This window comes from Cebus imitator, unplaced genomic scaffold, assembly GCF_001604975.1.
Source record: "Cebus imitator isolate Cc_AM_T3 unplaced genomic scaffold, Cebus_imitator-1.0 Scaffold416, whole genome shotgun sequence".
Classification (NCBI taxonomy): Eukaryota; Metazoa; Chordata; class Mammalia; order Primates; family Cebidae; genus Cebus; species Cebus imitator.
The window spans coordinates 241,858-259,028 of NW_016107731.1; the positions used below are offsets into that span (position 1 = coordinate 241,858).

At 38.8% G+C, this 17,171-nt stretch overlaps 1 long non-coding RNA gene across 1 annotated transcript in view; it reads left to right on the forward strand.

Annotated features, from left to right (window-relative positions):
- The window catches only part of LOC119468357, a 31,288-nt gene that overhangs the window by 973 nt on the left and 13,144 nt on the right, over nucleotides 1-17,171 (forward strand). Inside the window, exon 2 of the long non-coding RNA XR_005197017.1 lies at nucleotides 10,843-10,851. This is a non-coding gene — a long non-coding RNA (uncharacterized LOC119468357). The remainder of the gene's footprint in view (nucleotides 1-10,842; nucleotides 10,852-17,171) is intronic.

Genomic DNA, 17,171 nt, shown 5'->3' on the forward strand with positions numbered 1-17,171 from the left:
CAGCGCATTACGCACCGTAGCTCAGACAATCTCATATGAAATCACCCTAGCTATTATTCTATCATCCCTACTAATAAGTGGCTCATTTAACTTACATTCACTTACTACAACACAAGAGCACTCTTGACTTCTACTACCATCATGACCCCTAGCCATAATATGATTTATCTCCGCATTTGCAGAAACCAACCGAGCTCCCTTTGATTTAACAGAAGGCGAATCAGAGCTAGTTTCAGGATTTAACATTGAATACACTGCAGGCTCATTCGCTCTATTCTTTACATCAGAATATTTAAGTATTATTATAATAAATGCCCTAACCATTACCATCTTTTTAGCAACAACTTACACCACAGCTCTACCAGAACTCTACACAATAAATTTTATAGCCAAAACCCTCCTCTCAGCCACTCTATTTTTATGAATTCGAACAGCATACCCTCGATTTCGCCATGACCAACACACTTCCTATGAAAAAATTTTTTACCACTTACACTAGCACTATGTATATATTTCAATACCCATCCCAATATCTGGCATCCCACCCCAAACATAAGAAATATGTCTGACAAAAGAATTATTTTGACAGAGTAAATCATAGAGGTTTAAATCCTCTTATTTCTAGAACGATAGGAATTGAACCCATACCTGAGAACTCAAAACTCTCCATGCTACCTATTACACCATATTCTAAGTGAGGTCAGCTAAATAAGCTATTGGGCCCATACCCCGAAAATGTTGGTTCAACCCCTCCATACTAATATTAATCCTTTAGCCCACCTCATTATTTCCCTTACAATTTTAACCAGAACCGTAATCACAATACTAAGCTCTCACTGATTCCTCATCTGAATAGGCTTAGAACTAAATATACTAGCTATTGTACCAATACCAGTTAAAAACACAAGCTCCCGCTCCATGGAAGCCGCCACTAAATACTTTTTAATACAGGCAACCGCATCTGTAGTCTTCATAACAGCCATTCTCAACAATTTATTCTCCAGACAGTGAACAATTAATCCATCTCTAAACCAAATTTTATCTACAACAATACTAGCCGCCCTAGCAATAAAACGAGGAACAGCCCCCCTTTACTTCAGTGCAAGCTGTCAGTGCATTTATCATTCTGGGGCCTGGAGGACAGTGGCCCTTTTCTCACAGCTCCACTAGGCGGTGCCACTGGGGATTCCATGTGGGGGCTCCAGTCCCACATTTCTCTTCCATACTGCCCTGGCAGAGGTTCTCCAAGAGGGCCCTGCCTCTGCAGCAAACTTCTGCCTGGGCAGAGGATTTCATCCTCTGAAATCCAGGCAGAGGTTCCCAAACCTCACTTCTTGACTTCTGTCTGTGCACCATTTGAAAACTACTAAGGCTTGGCACTTCCACCCTCTGAAGCAATATCCTGAGCTGTACATTGCTCCCTTTTACTCATGGCTAGAGCAGGTGGAACTCAGGGCACCGAGTCCCTAGACTCTATAGGGTCCCTGTACTCAGCCCACAAAACCATTTTTTCCTCCTAAACTACCTCTGGGCGTATCATGAGAGGGGCTGGTGCAAACATCTCTGACATGCCCTGGAGACATTTTCCCCACTGTCTTGGTGACTAATATTCAGCTTCTCATTACTTATGCAAATTTTCATAGCCAGCTTGAATTTTTCCTCAGAAAACAGAATTTTCTATCACATTGTCAGGCTGCAAATGTTCCAAACTTTTATGTTCTTTTTCCCTTTTAAAACTCAATGCCTTTAACAGCACCCATGTCACCTCTTGAACACTTTGTCACTTAGAAATTTCTTCTGCCAAATACCCTAAATCATCTACCTCAAGTTCAAGATTCCACAAATCTCCAGGGCAGGAGTAAAATGTCACCAGTGTCTTAAGTAAAACATAACAAAAGTCACCTTTGCTCCAGCTCCCAAAAAGTTCCTCATCTCCATCTGTGACCACCTCAGCCTGGATTTCATTGTCCATATCATTATCAGCATTTTGGTCAAAGCAATTCAACAAGTCTCCAGGAAGTTTCAAACTTTCCAACATTTTCCTGTCCTCTTCTGGGCCTCCAAACTGCCCCAACCCCTGCCTGTTACCCGGTTCCAAATTTGCTTCCACATTTTGGCTATCTAGAGCAGTGCCATTGGTCCATTTTCGTACTGCTGATAAAGTCATACGTGAGACTGTGAAGAAAAAGAGGTTTAACTGAGTTACAGTCCCACATGGCTGGGGAGGCCTCACAATCACGGCAGAAGGCAAGCGAGTCACATCTTACATGGACGGTGGCAGTCAAAGAGAGCTTGTGCAGGGAAACTCCTTCTTACAGACCATCAGGTCTCATGAGTCTTATTCACTGTTATGAGAACAGCATGGGAAAGACCTGCCCCCATGATTAAATCACCTCCCCCTTGGTCCCTCCCACAACACATGGGAATTCTAGATGAGATCTGGGTGAGGACATAGCCAAACCATATCAAGTGGAAGCAGATCTTCCTTACCCAGTCTACTAATCAAATGCCAGTCTCTTCTGGAAGCAGTCTCAAAGACATAATTAGAAATAATGCTTTTTACCAGCTATCTGCATATCTCTTACTCCAGACAAGCTGGCACCTAAAATTAACCATCACACCTTCCCTCCTTCACGCACCAGACGATTCTATCTTGAACAATGAATAATACAAATTTTCTTCTTTATGACTTCCATTATTTCTCCTTATAAAGACTGCAGAGATTCAGTTTTAGGTTCAACAAATATCATTCAGAGTCCGCTATCATGCCAGGCATGTTACAAGGAATTGCCATATGCATTAGGCCATTTAATATAAAAACAAGCATGGTAATACCAGTTTTCAGATGAGAAATCTGAGGCTCAGGAATTGACTAAGCATACACAGAGGTAATCTGTAGAGTTAGCATTTCCGTTTGTTCCTGTGTGCGACAGATTCACTTATTTATATAACTGAGCTGATGCTTCCACCAGCAAACATTTTATATCTTTTTGGTGCCCAGGTATTTTCTTAATTCCTTTCTCCTTTATATTTTCCCTCCCAACTTCTTCCCTAGTTTTCTCTAAACGAAAACACCTCATCCTCCCTGTGTTCTCATCCATGTCTATTATGAGCAAGACTTGTGCTAGCAATATACTTGTATCAAGAAAAAGTATGTTGCTTTGTAAAGAAATTAGAAATACAAATATTGAACTGGTGATACCAATTTTAAAGGTCATACCGAAGTCCAGAGCACCCACACATGTTTCATTAAACCTGATTTTTTTGAGGAAATAGTTTAGCTTAAAGCAATGTATTTTTCTGCCTTAGTGGAGTCTATTTTGCTGCTCTATCCAATATGGATCATTTTAAGAGTCCAGTGTTCTGTTAGCTTTATTACTAACATGTAGTATTTCAGCTGCATTATGGAGATATATATATATATATATATATATATATATATATATATATATATATATATATTTCTCACTAGCCTAAGAACCTGGTAGTGATGTAAAACATTTCTTTCCTGGAAAAAAAAATGTGCTATGTATTTCAAATGACTACCAAACACTTTTTTTCAGTGGCTTTTTTTAAAAAAATGGCATAATTTCTGTGATTCCTTTTTGAACCCCTTCTATAACCTCACTTGTCAACTGATTCTTACTCAATACAAGAGAATTTAAACTAATTTTCTACCTTCTCTGGAGTATGATTTAGATAGAACACGAGTTCACTTTTCCCTGCTTTGTTTTACTTTCTGCTGCTGGGAATAGCAAAAAGAGCTTTCCACCTAAAGCTCAACCCTGTCTGATACCTCACCCACGAAACCAAGACTCATGTCAGATCCTTTCCTTTTCTCTCATTCCATTATTCCAGGCTGTAGACCAGGTTTAAAATGTTGGCTCCACGTATACACCTTGGAATATTATGCAGCCATCAAAAACAATGAGTTTGCGTTCTTTGTAGGGACATGGATGAACCTGGAAACCATCATTGTCAGCAAACTGACACAAGAGCAGAAAATCAAACACCACACGTTCTCACTTATAGGTGGGTGTTGAACAGTGAGAACACATGGACACAGGGAGGGGAGCACTACACACTGGGGTCTATTGGGGGGAAATAGGGGAGGGACAGCAGGGGGTGGGGAGTTGGGGAGAAATGCCAGATATAGATGAAGGGGAGGAAGGCAGCAAATCACACTGCCACGTGTATACCTATGCGACTATCTTGCATATTCTTCAAATATACCCCAAAACCTAAAATATTAAAAAAAAAAAAAATGTTGGCTCCATGTCACCTTGGGCAAATTGAGCTAGCTAACTTGTCAGAAGAGTTTTTTTTTTTTTTCTGTATCCGTGCAATTTAGTCATGCCTATATCTCAACCAAAGCCTTACTCTGCAGAATGATTGTTATTACCAAATGAGATTCTGTATATCAGCTGCCCATTCCCTTGTTGAGTACTGAGCAGGCACCCCACAAATGTGGCCTTCCTGTATAATCTATTGCCATATAACAAATTAACAAACTTAGTGAGAAAATCAGGTGTGATGGTTATCTTCAGTTTCTCTAGGTCAGAGTCTAGGCATGACTTATCTGGGTCCTTTATATTAGAATCTTTAAGAGGCTGCAATTGAGGTGTGAGCCAGAGCCACAGCATCATGTAAGGCTCAGCTGGGAAAGTATCTACTCCCAAGTGATGTGTTTGCTGGCAGAATTCCGTTCTTCAAGGGCTGTTAGATTGAAAGCCTCAGTTTCTAGATGGCTGCTGGCCCGCAGCTGCCTCAATTTCTTGCCCCTTGGGTCTCTCAAGATGGCAACTTGCTTTACTAAAGCCATCAAAGGAGTCAGTTGAGAGAATCGACTTGAAGCACAAATGTTACAGTCTTCCGTATCCAATCACTGAAGGGATATCCTCTCACCTTTGCTGTATTTTATTACTTAACAGCAAGTCGCTAGACTAAATCATACTCAAGGGGAGGGAATTACACAAAGCAAATATATCAGGCGGTGGAAATTCTTAGGGGTCACCTCAGAAACTGCCTGCTACAATCTCTAGTGTTGTACGTTCCTAAGACATCATAAAAGTTCAACCTACTATATATGCATAGCTCAATGTATTACATATCTAGTTCATTTACACAGACCATATAAAGCATAAGAAAGTAAATATATAAAATACAAAAATAGGCAAAGTGTGTGTGTGTGTGTGTGTGTGTGTGTGTGTGTGTGTGTGTGTCTTTTACATGTTTGGCCAACGTATTGTGTTTTTAGTATATAAGGAGTTGTGAAATACATCTTTCTCTCATGAAAGAATGCACAGTTAGCTTTTCCATTATGTCTCTTTTAAAAAAGAAACAGAGATATTAAGAATGTGGGCTTTAAAAACATGCTTAATGGCTCTCTCTGTGTAATTTAATAATCAGATGTTGGGAACCCATGAGGGAAAAAACAAAAAGAAACCTAGCAAGTCAATGAATCATAAAATCATAGACTTGAGGCCTAGAGGATGAATTCTATCAAGTGATCAGTCAACATCTATTGTGCTTTCTTTCTGTTTTCAAAGCCTATCCTAGTTGCCAAAGTCCAAAGTCTAAAGGGGGAAAAAGCCACAATTGAAAAGGAGCTTGACAGACTGAAGCTGAGAATTAATTTAGTCTTCAATTATTCTGATATATAAACAAACGTTGAAGCAGTCTCCTTAGGGTCAGGGGAAATTTGAAGGAGAGGATACTTCAGGGAGAGAGATGGAAAAAATAAAAACACAAACGTGAAAGGATGCAGAGAAGAGAGGGTACCGCAGGAGGCTGCCAGGACCTGGCAGCAGTCATTGGGGAAGCTGGCCATGCATTTGGATATCTCTGAGATACATGTATGGAAATGAGAGACCCGCATGCACAGTTAGACTCCCGAGTGCCATGGGACCAGGAAATGTGATTAGACCACATACAAATCATTTGAGTTCAGAAGAAGGTTAGTGGATGAGGAACTAGGTTTATTCAGAGATGCATCATTGAACAAGTACGGATCAAAAACAACAGGAAAGAAAAAAAGGCTATTCAAGTTTCTTTTTTTCTTCTTATTTTTTGTTTTCAACTGCAGCTTTATAGAGATGGTTATGATTGTCAGTTTTATAATGAATATTTTCTGTGATGGTTTCTTAAGCAATTTTTAAAGCAAAATATACATTGGTGTATTAAAACTGAAAAAAGCAAAATCTACAAGCTTTGTCATTGTTTTTGATGGTGATGTACTCAAAGTTTTCTCATTCTGGTTTAAATAAAAATTTTAGAAGTGTGAGCAAAAGCACTGCTATTGAATTGTAAATGATTCTTATCAGTCAAAGCCATGCTTTAGGCTTTCAAATAAAAGATGGCAAGCAGATCCAATGTGTTTATATTTTGTTCATTCCAAAACGTATTGAAATGACAGAGAATATGTAATAATAAAATAAAGCCAGCAATTCTACTCCTAGGTATATGCTTAATAGAAGTACATACATCTTTTCATAGAAAGACATGTAATCATATGTTTATAGCAACCCAACTCATAATAATCCAAAACTTCATAGTATCCAAATGCCCAGCAACAATAGAAAGTAGAGATAAATTGGATAATAATCACCTCAGGCGTTTCACTGGCATAAAATTGTATCTATTTGATTGAGAGCTGTCAGCTCTGCAAACTGGACAGATTGGTTAACTTCCGTGTACCTCAGCACCCTTATATTTATTTTCATGTATTTGTTTATTTTTGAGGCAGGATCTTGCTCTCTTGCCCAGGCTGGAGTACAGTAGCATCTTCCTTGCTCACTACAGCGCCAATCTCCCAGGCTCAGGTGATCCTCCCACCTCATGAGAAAAAATAAAGCATGGCTACATGCAAGAACATGGGTGAATCTCCAAAACCAGATTAAAGAAGCAAGACACAAAGTGTATACACTGTAGAATCCTGCTTACATAACATACAAAACAGGCAAAATTAATATGGTGCTGGAGGTCAGGGTAGTTGACTTCCTTTGGGGTCGCAGTATCTGGAAAGGTGCAGGAGGTGGGTTTCTGGAATTCCTGGTAAGAATCTGCTGTTTGATCTGGGAGATAGTTACACAAGCATACTCTTCAAAAATTAATCAAGTTATATCCTCACAATATGTTCGCCTTTCTGTATGTATAGACTTCAACAAAAAGTTGGGTATGTGAACACATGAGTAAATGAATAAAAACTTTATAGCAGGTCTAGGAAGCTGAGGGGGTGTCATCAGCCCACATGATCATTATACAGTTTGTAAAAAATGCAAAGCTGATGGGAAAAGGGTAAAAAAGGATAAAATACGACGAAGCTGAGAAAATTGCAAACTCATCCAGGTGAAGAAGAGTATCTCAAAAAAGTGATTTTTTCCATTAATGTTTCAAATAATTTCAGAATGATAGGCAGTGGTGTCATACAATTAGAACCTGGAGCCTGGAGAAAATGCACTCCTGCTGCAAAGACTGATCAATGCAGATTCGTATTTACAAATATAAAAAGATGACCAAAATTTCCCAAACATTTGAGGCAAACTACCCTCGTGAGAAAAAGCATCAAACCAAATGCAGCAAATTCAAATCCAGGAGAAAAAAAACTGTTAATATTTAAAACTGAAATATTAATGTAGCAAAGAATAATAATAATTTTTTAAAATTGTACTTTAGGCCCTGGGGTACATGTGCAGATCATGCAGGATTGTTGCATAGGTACATACATGGCAAGGTGGTTTGCTGCCTCCATCCCCCCATCACCTACATCTGGCATTTCTCCCCAATTTATCACTCCCCAACCTCCTCTCCCACCCACTGTCCCTCCCTTGTCTCCCCACAACAGCCCCCAGTGTGTAATTTTCTGTTCTTGTGTCAGTTTGCTGAGAATTATGGTTTCCAGGTTCATCCGTGTCCCTACAAAAGACACAAACTCACCATTTTTTATGGCTGCATAGTATTCAGTGGTGTATATGTGCCATATTTTCCTTGTCCAGTCTATCGTCGATGGGCATTTGGGTTGGTTTCAGGTCTTTGCTATTGTAAACAGTGCCACTATGAACATACGTGTGCATGTGTCTTTATAATAGAATGATTTATAATACTTTGGGTGTATACCCAGTAATGGGATTGCTGGGTCAAATGGAATTTCTGTGTCTAGATCCTCAAGAAATGGCCACACTGTCTTCCACAATGGTTGAACTAGTTTACACTCCCGCCAAGAAAAATTAATATATCAGAGACATTGGTGGCAAAATGCTGCCCCTCGGTCCAGGTGAATTTTCTACCACGGCATTTTCAAGGATTTTCTTTCCTCTGCCCTATGCCTTCCTTCTGGAAATAATATTCAGAGCTTTTTGAACTTTTGACCTATTTCTATGTCTCCCACAAGGCTTTCACCTCAGTAGTTTCACTGACATAAATTATATCTATTTGATTAAGAGCTGTGGGCTCTGTCACTTTGGCAGGTTGGTTAACTTCTACGTACCTTAGAGCCTTATGTTATTTATTTGTTTGTTTGTTTGTTTTCGAGACAGAGTCTCGCTCTGTCACCCAGCCTGGAGTACAGTGGCACCATTCTGGCTCACTCTAGCCTTGAGCCTCCAGGCTCAGGTGATCCTCCCACCTCAGCCTCCTGAGTAGTGAGGACTACTGCCATTCACCACCATGCTCAGCTAATTTTTTAAATTTCTTGTAGCGATGGAGTCACACGATGTTGCCCAGGCTGGTCTCAGACTCCTGGACTCATGCGATCTTCCCACCTGGGCCTCCTAAAATTCTGGTATTACAGGTGTGAGCCACTGTGCCCAGCCTTATTTTTAAAGCACAATTTACTATCTACCGCATAGGATTAGAGTGTGGATTAAAGGAAATAATGTAAGAAAGTCTTCATCATAGTGCCTGGCCAAAGACACATAAAGCCAGCTCAGCACTGCCATAGTTCTACACTTGGTAAACACCAAGTGTTTAAGAAATAGTTCACTGCAGCCTCGCCTCAGATCTTACTGTATGGGTCAAAGATTTTACTTCACCCCACAGTGTCAATTGCTTCTGACCATTATGAGGTTGAGAAATAAAATGAAATTAAATCTTACATATACTTTATGTTCTAAAGTCAGCTTGTAAGATGACTCATTGGAAGGTTTACATTTACCCTTGGAAAATCTTTTAATGGCTTACAAAATATTGAAGGGTATATGTGATTTTTAAATACAACTTTGAAAGCAACTTTTAAGCATTTTTTCCCTCTGATCCTCCTTGAATTATTCAAGCCCTTTTATATTAAAGAAGCAAACCGATCACTGGCCTCGAAATAAATGTATTCCTTTTTCACTGTCTGGGAAACTTGTAAAAACATGAACCTACTTTCCATGACCACCAACCATTTCGGAATTGCCTCTTTCCATGGCTTGCAGTAGAGTATGGTAGAGAGCCTTTCAGTTATTTTCTCTCTCTCTTCTCTAACAATTCATAATTGAATAGCTGCCCAGTTGGTGTCTGACACTCTGGACAGTTTATGCCCTGCTGTGCCCATACTCATATATATACAACTTTAAATATATATGACTTTAAAAAGACTAAACAATAAGGGAATATGTGTGTGTGTGTGTGTGTGTATATATATATATACATACATACATGCAGAGATTTCCTTATTGTTTAGTCTTTTTAAAGTCATTCAACTGAAATTCAGTGCTCTAATTTCTGAGGGCCATCTCAGTTCTATGGCTTGACTATCAACAGGCATTCCAATCTACTGCATTGAATTTGAAAGATAAATTTCCCACCAAAACTCACTTGCTGGTCACTTTCTTTGCTTCAGGGAGGTTCCTCTTTTGGTAGTCTGCACGGAACTGAAGTTGAGTTCTTCTTCAGAGCCTGTGTTACAGAACCTGGAATGAAAACATCACATTGGGGTTTGGCAAGATGGGAAAGGATCTCCTGTAGAACTCAGATTTGGATCAATATCTGTAATTCCTTTTACCCCTGCCCCTCGAGAGCAGTCCTGGTTTCTGTCAAGAGCTCTCAGTAAAGAAGGGTCAAAAAGCTATCCTTGCAAAGCAAGCCAGTGCTAATAAAATGACAAAAAGCTACTGAGAAGGGGATTTGACATTTGAAGGGGAGATTCATTGAAAGTCTGGCTTCAGGCAAAGGAAACCATTGGGTTTAGATGGATTTGCTTCTCTCCCTGCCTTTGGAGCAAGCTTTTATTGAAGAACAACATACATAAAGAAAAGTTCACATAGCACAAATCGTAAGAGTTAAACTCACCGAACTTCGACAAATGGAGCACACCCACGTGAGAAAGAGAACACCAACCCCGCCCCTCAGAAACCTCCCTTAGACTCCCTTCCAGTAACTATCCCACCCATAACTGCTCTCATGTTTGTGACAGCAGAAGTGACAGGTATATCTGCTTCTGAAACTTTGTTCAGCTGCCTATTCAGAATACAACCTAGGAACACTGGGTTAACTTGCTGGTTTCCACATCAGCCATGTGGGAGACATTAATTTTTATTGCTTAGCACAGTGTCCAGTATGTAGCTGCAATTCAGTAGAGGTTTTGGATAAAGGGCTAAAAGAAAAACAAGAGTTGATGTACAGAATGTCTTGGGAATAAACTGGGGTTCCAAGGGGAAAAATAAGGATCTGGCTGCTTAGGACAGTATGTACTGAGTGAACTGTGTCTGATCATTCACAAATTTAATTTGTACCAGTTTATTATACTTTCTTTTTATATTAGTTAGGCACAGTGTTGCTACTCCGAAAACATTTATGTCAAATATTATATAACCTTTGTTTTTTTTTAATTATAATAAAGGAGAAATTACAAATATTCATCAGAAATGGGAAGTGTTTATTCCAGTTAGATTGAGGACCTCTGCTCTATTCATATTTCTCTGCCACACACGTGCCATGCTTGAGACATTTTAAGGACGCTCCTGTCTCTTTGCATTGCTCAACTCATTCCCGCCATTTAAAACAGTCACCTGGAAGGAAACCATGACTTGATAACAATGGCTTTGAAAAGCCAGGCTAGGAACTGAAGTTATCTTTTAGTATGCACCAGTTAGCCATTGTGCACTATTTAGCAATTTAGGCATTGCTGATATTGAGCAGGCTTACAGTTAGACATGGAGGTGAAAGTCACTCCAAAAAAAAAAAAAAAAAAAAAAAAAAAAAGTGAAAACACAACCCACGCTAAAGGAAGAAATTATGGGTGCATTACATACCTAACAGTCTGTTAACCACAATGTATAATTTATAGAATTCAACAGCAAAAAATTACAAAATGGAGAAACAGCTGAACATACACGCTGCCAATAAGACATCCAAATGGAAAAGAGGCACATAAAAGACGAATAATATCATTATCATTATGGCCATCCAAACTGAACGACATACTCAATGTTGTACTCAATGTCATACACAATGACATACACACACTTTGCNAAAAAAAAAAAAAAAAAGAAATCCAGACTTCCTCGCAATCTTGGTTGGCAAGAAACACTCGGACTCTGGGAAACAGCAGCCCCGAACCCATAGCCATCTGTCCATTTATGGCAGTGTACCCTGATGAGGAGGTGACACCGCAGCCAAGGGCAGTGCCACTACCTAGCCAACAAGACCAATTAGAAAGGGACTCTGGTACCAGTAAGTAGCTGATCACTGAGAAATACATTGAGTAGTATATCTAGCACTGTGTTCAGTGCAATAGATCAAACTATGTGGCTTACTAGAGATGGAGAGTACAATTCTAAAGATTTCAAGTTAAATGGGAATGTATTTTTTCATTAACTAAACATGTGCTAAGTATCTTATATGGTTTGGATGCTCCTCTCCGAGCCTCATGTTGAAATGTAATCCCCGGGTGCAGTGGCTCACGCGTCCAATCCCAAAACTTTGGGAGGCTGAGGTGGGCAGATCACGAGGTCAAGCGATCGAGACCATCCTGGCCAACATGGTGAAACCGTCTCTACTGAAAAATACAAAAATTAGCTGGGCGTGGTGGTGCACAACTGTAGTCCCACCTACTGGGGAGGCTGAGGCAGAAGAATTGCTTGAACCTGGGCGGTGGAGGTTGCAGTGAGCCGAGATTGCGCCACTGCACTCCAGCCTGGCGCCTGGTGACAGAACGAGACAGAACTCTGTCTCAAAAAAAAAAAGAAGAAGAAAAAAGAAAGAAAGGTAATCCTCAGTGTGGGAGCTGAGGCCTCATGGGAGGTGTTTTTGTCATGGGGCAGATTCCTTATCAATGGCCTGGTGCCCTCCTGGCACTAATGAGTGAGTTCTCACTCAGTTCACATAAGATCTGGTTGTTTAAAAGAGCGTGGCATGTGCTCCATCCCCTTGTTCACTCTTGCCATGTGACATGCCTGCTCCTGCTCCCCCTTGTGCCGTGGGTAAAAGCTCCTTGAGGCCTCACCAGAAGCCAAGCAGATGCCAGTGCCATGCTTCCTGTACAACCTGTAGAACTAGGAGCCAATGAAACCTCTTTTCCTTATAAACTGCTCAGCCTCAGGTATTCCTTTACAGCAGCACAAAAACGGACCGACAGTATCTAATATGTACCTGGTATAGGGAAGATATCGAGAAAGACAAAGTTGACAGTCTTAGTCTCTTCCCACCTAATAAAACTTTATCAGTAAAAGCTTGATTCCAAGTCCTTGGATTGAGATTTTGGATGTCCTTGGTGATTACTGAGGGAATTGCTATTGATCAGAACGTATGAGGAAACCATAAGCAGTGCTGTGGGCTACAGGCAGAGAATTGACACAGTGCTCATAGGCAGGCATCCCTGTCCCTCTCTACCTGTGTGAAAAGAGACACTATTCACATCCAGGCTTAAGTCCTAGTTCCTCTTCAGAGCCCTCCCTGTTCCCTCAGTCAAAGTGATTCTCCCTTCCTCTGAAATTATCTTACTGCCTAGATCATCCTTATGGACTTTGCCCTGCATTGCTTTGGTTTGTAGTGACATGTAGGTATCTTACCTCGCTATCTTAAATGTGAACTCCTGCAGAGCAGGGGCCCTTTGTTACAACACTGTTTACTCCCCCAGAGCGCAACACCTTACATTGTTCTCTACCCATGACAGGTGTTTTATAAGTATTTGTATGTTAATTAATCTCAATCACAATGCCTAGATTTATCTGTTTAACATTCTCACCTAGTCCTTTCTGAATACTTAGACTTGATTTTTCAGGAGGCCTACCGGTCTCTCTGGGTACCAAAAATCATAATTATACACCAAGTTCCAGGGATTTGGCGCTCCAAAATATGCTCTCCGTGACTTTGAAAAATTCTTAACTTTTGTGTGCATTATATATTGCGTATATTGCATCATATATTAAAATACATAAAATCACATAAAATATATAATATTGTATGCAATTACATGCATTATAAATGGGAATCATCATAAAATACAAATAGATGCACATGTACACACATGTGCACACATATAGTATATTATTATATATGATATATGGACATATTTTTATGTCATATATAATAATGACAAATCCAGGCATTGGTGCTTCAGATTAATCATCATACAAATACTTACAAAACACCTGTCATGGGTAGAGAACATACATAAAATATGTATATATGTAAATATGTATGTATGACATATTTGTAAATGTACAAACACACAATATTTTCTTTTGTACTTTCTGCTTTCTCTTGATCTCTCAAACTTTGGTTTCCTAAGCATTTTGCAAACCAAAAAAAAAAAAAAAAAATCTAAATATAAATTTGAAATGAACAAAAACTACCTAAGGGACCTGGAGAACTTCACTTTTGATGAAATTATGGAAATGGGCAAAATGTGCAAGCAGTTCAGATGCTGAGGGCATTTTAGCGATACATGCGTGATGGTCTTATGCAAGAAAAAATAAGTTGGTGTTCTGTGCCATCGTGCTAAGAATGCACAGAGCTTCATTTCAACAAAGTAACGAATGAACAAAAAATAAGAAGAAAAAAAACTTTTGTACCATTTAGCCAGAGAAAATTCAGATTCAGTATTAAGGACTGATCATGGAGAAGACAGCAAGAATTCTAGACCGTCTACTTCTTCCTCTTTTTTGTCTGTTATAAAAAAAAGCACATTGCAGCTCTCAGCATCAGAGAGCCTAGGTACTCTTTTAAAATGTAACGGTAATAGTAACAAAAGAATAACTTACAGAATCCTACCCCTCCTTCCCTATTATCAGTAACAGGATCCTCTTGGATCCACAGCAGGGGTGGAGATTTCTATGCTAGGAAACATACCCTGGAATGACAGCCAGGTAAAGCGTCCATGCCATTCTAAAGTGAGGCCCCAGAGAGCCTGTCAACCTCCCACTTCTGAGTTTCCATATGCAAAGGACTCTCCCTCCCTGTTCTGACTCCTGGTGGCCTGGAACCACCTTCAGACATAGACCTTGTTTGTTGTTGCCCAACCTCCATTGATGTTGTCATAAATGGGACAAAAAAACCCTGTCCATTCTGGGGTGACGTTAACATTCATGGGAATCCATAATCAAATTACTAAAATTAATCATTAAAATGCATAACTTGGTTTCTAGATATAAGACCAAATTTGATATGAAGTAAGTTCTTATACACTAGCAATACACAATTACAAAGTATAATTCTAATGTATTATTTGCGTTGCCAAAATATTAAAAACTGAATAACTTTGAGATAAATCTGACAACAGAAATACAAAGAGAAAGTGATAAATCCTTATGTAATAGCATTAAGAAAGGTAAAAGTAAATTGTTTTTTAATAGGTCTCCACACAATTCTAAAAATATACTTCTCAAATTAATCGATAAAATTTCATATCATTGCAGTGATGTTATTAAATTTTATACATTAATTTGAGAAGTATATTTTTATAATTGTGATAAAATGATATGAATCGGTGTTTTAAAGAAGAGAAACAAGAATCAGCGGCAGGCAAAACATTTACCAATGAAACGCTGGTGTGTATTTACCAACAAAGCCACAAAGGGATCCACGAAACTGAGTTCAACATCTAACCAGCTGATAGTAAGTACTGAGTTGTATGCATACGGAACAACCAGTAATCTTATTCATTTGTGTGATTGTAAATTGCTGCAACCACTTGGGAAAAGAAGTTCGCATTGTCTTGCAAAGCTGAAAGGGTATCTTGTTTTTTTGGTGCTGGCCTGCCATTTACTTTCTCTTTGTCTAGTCCCAGTGTAGTCATATGAAGGGTATTTCATGCAGCAAACCCTGTCCTGGGAATGTGCAGTCAGAAAACTAACATACTCACTGGGAGATATGCAGAAGAAGGTTCGTCTTGAAAAAGTTTGTAAAGATAAAAAGTGGTAAGCAAACGAAATGTGCTTTGACAAGAAATTGGATCATTTTAATCTGTAATGTTCACATAAATGAATGGTACAGATCAGGGAAAATAAACCATAGTGTCACATATTATTATAGATGGATTTTAAAACATATGACTGAGTGGGAAAAACAAAATTTAATAGGATATATTGGCTGAGCATGGTGGCTTACTCCTGTAATCCCAGCACTTTGAGAGGCTGAAATGGGTGGGTCACGACATCAGGAGTTTAAGACCAAATTGGCCAAGATGGTGAAACCCCATCTTTACTAAAAATACAAAAATTAGCCAGGCATTGTGGTGGGTGCCTGTAATCCCAGCTACTCAGGAGGCTGAGGCAGAGAGTTGCTTGAACCCTGGACACAGAGCTTGCAGTGAGCCAAGATCGCGCCACTGCACTCCAACCTGGGCCACAGAGCGAGACAGCATCTCAAAAAACAAACAAACAAACAAACAAACAAAAAGATTATATATAGTAGGATACCAGCAACATAAGGCCAGAAGCAAACAAATGTTTATAATATATTGCTTATTAAAATATACATAATGCATGGTAAAATATATGATGGTCTAAGAATATGATAAAAAATTAAGAGTGATTATCACTGGCAGGAATGTATGCTACCGTAGTCATAAATAAAGGAGAGGAAGCATGTTTATATCATTAGATGCAGAGAAATCATTTGATAAATTTCAACACCTACTAATGATAGAAACTATTAACAAAATATTAATAGAACTCAAGGGAAACTTTCTCAATCTGATAAAACTATTAAAACACAGCCGCATTTTACTTCTGTTTAATAATGTAAAAGGACAACTTAGGCAGTGCAGTAAGTCAAGCAAGGAAATAAAAGGCATACAATTTGGAAATAAATTAAACTGTCTTATTTGCAGTTGATCAAAAGATGAATGCAGAAAATTCTAAAACATCTACCTAAAAAGTTTTTTATAACTACTAGATACACTTATATATGCAAAAACAATATACAAAAATCAATTATATTTTATATACTAGCAATAACAATAGTAAATGTAATGCAGTAACACCATTGACAATGATGTCAACTAAACAGAAAACACTTAGATATAAATTTAACAAAATAGGTACAATATTTGGACACTGCAAATTACCAAGCATTAATAAAATAAGTTAAACACAAATAAAGAGATGTACAAGGCTCATCTTTTGAATAATAATTCCATATTATTAAGATATCTGTTTTCTCAAATTGATCTAAAGATTCGACACAAGCCCAGGACATCACAGGAGATGTCCTACTGCTATACCTCTTCCTCCTCCATTTCCTCCCCCTCATTCTTCTTTTTGCTATTATTATTATTGCTATACTTTTATAGAAATGGATAAGCTGATTCTAAGACATATATGATACGAAAAGGCTATACAACAACTACAAGTCTGAAAAAGAAGTTGAAAGACTCTCTGATTTCAAGATGTATTATAAAGTAATTAAGAAAGCATGGTAGCGTATGCGTGTATGTATGTGTAAATATATATGTATATATTTATAACAAGCTAGGAGTCCAGAAATAGATACCCACATATCAATTGATTTTTATGAAATTTACCTAGAGAATAGAAGAAATAAACTTTTTAAAAAATTTAATTCTTTACAGATGGTACTCTAACAATTGATACTCTGGCCAGGCGCAGTGGATTACAGGATTAGAGGATTACGTCTGTAATCCTGGCACTTTGGGAGGCTGAGGCTCATGGATCACCTGAGGTCAGCAGTTTGAGACCAGCCTGGCCAACACAGCAAAACCCTGTCGCTACTGAAAATACAGAAACTAG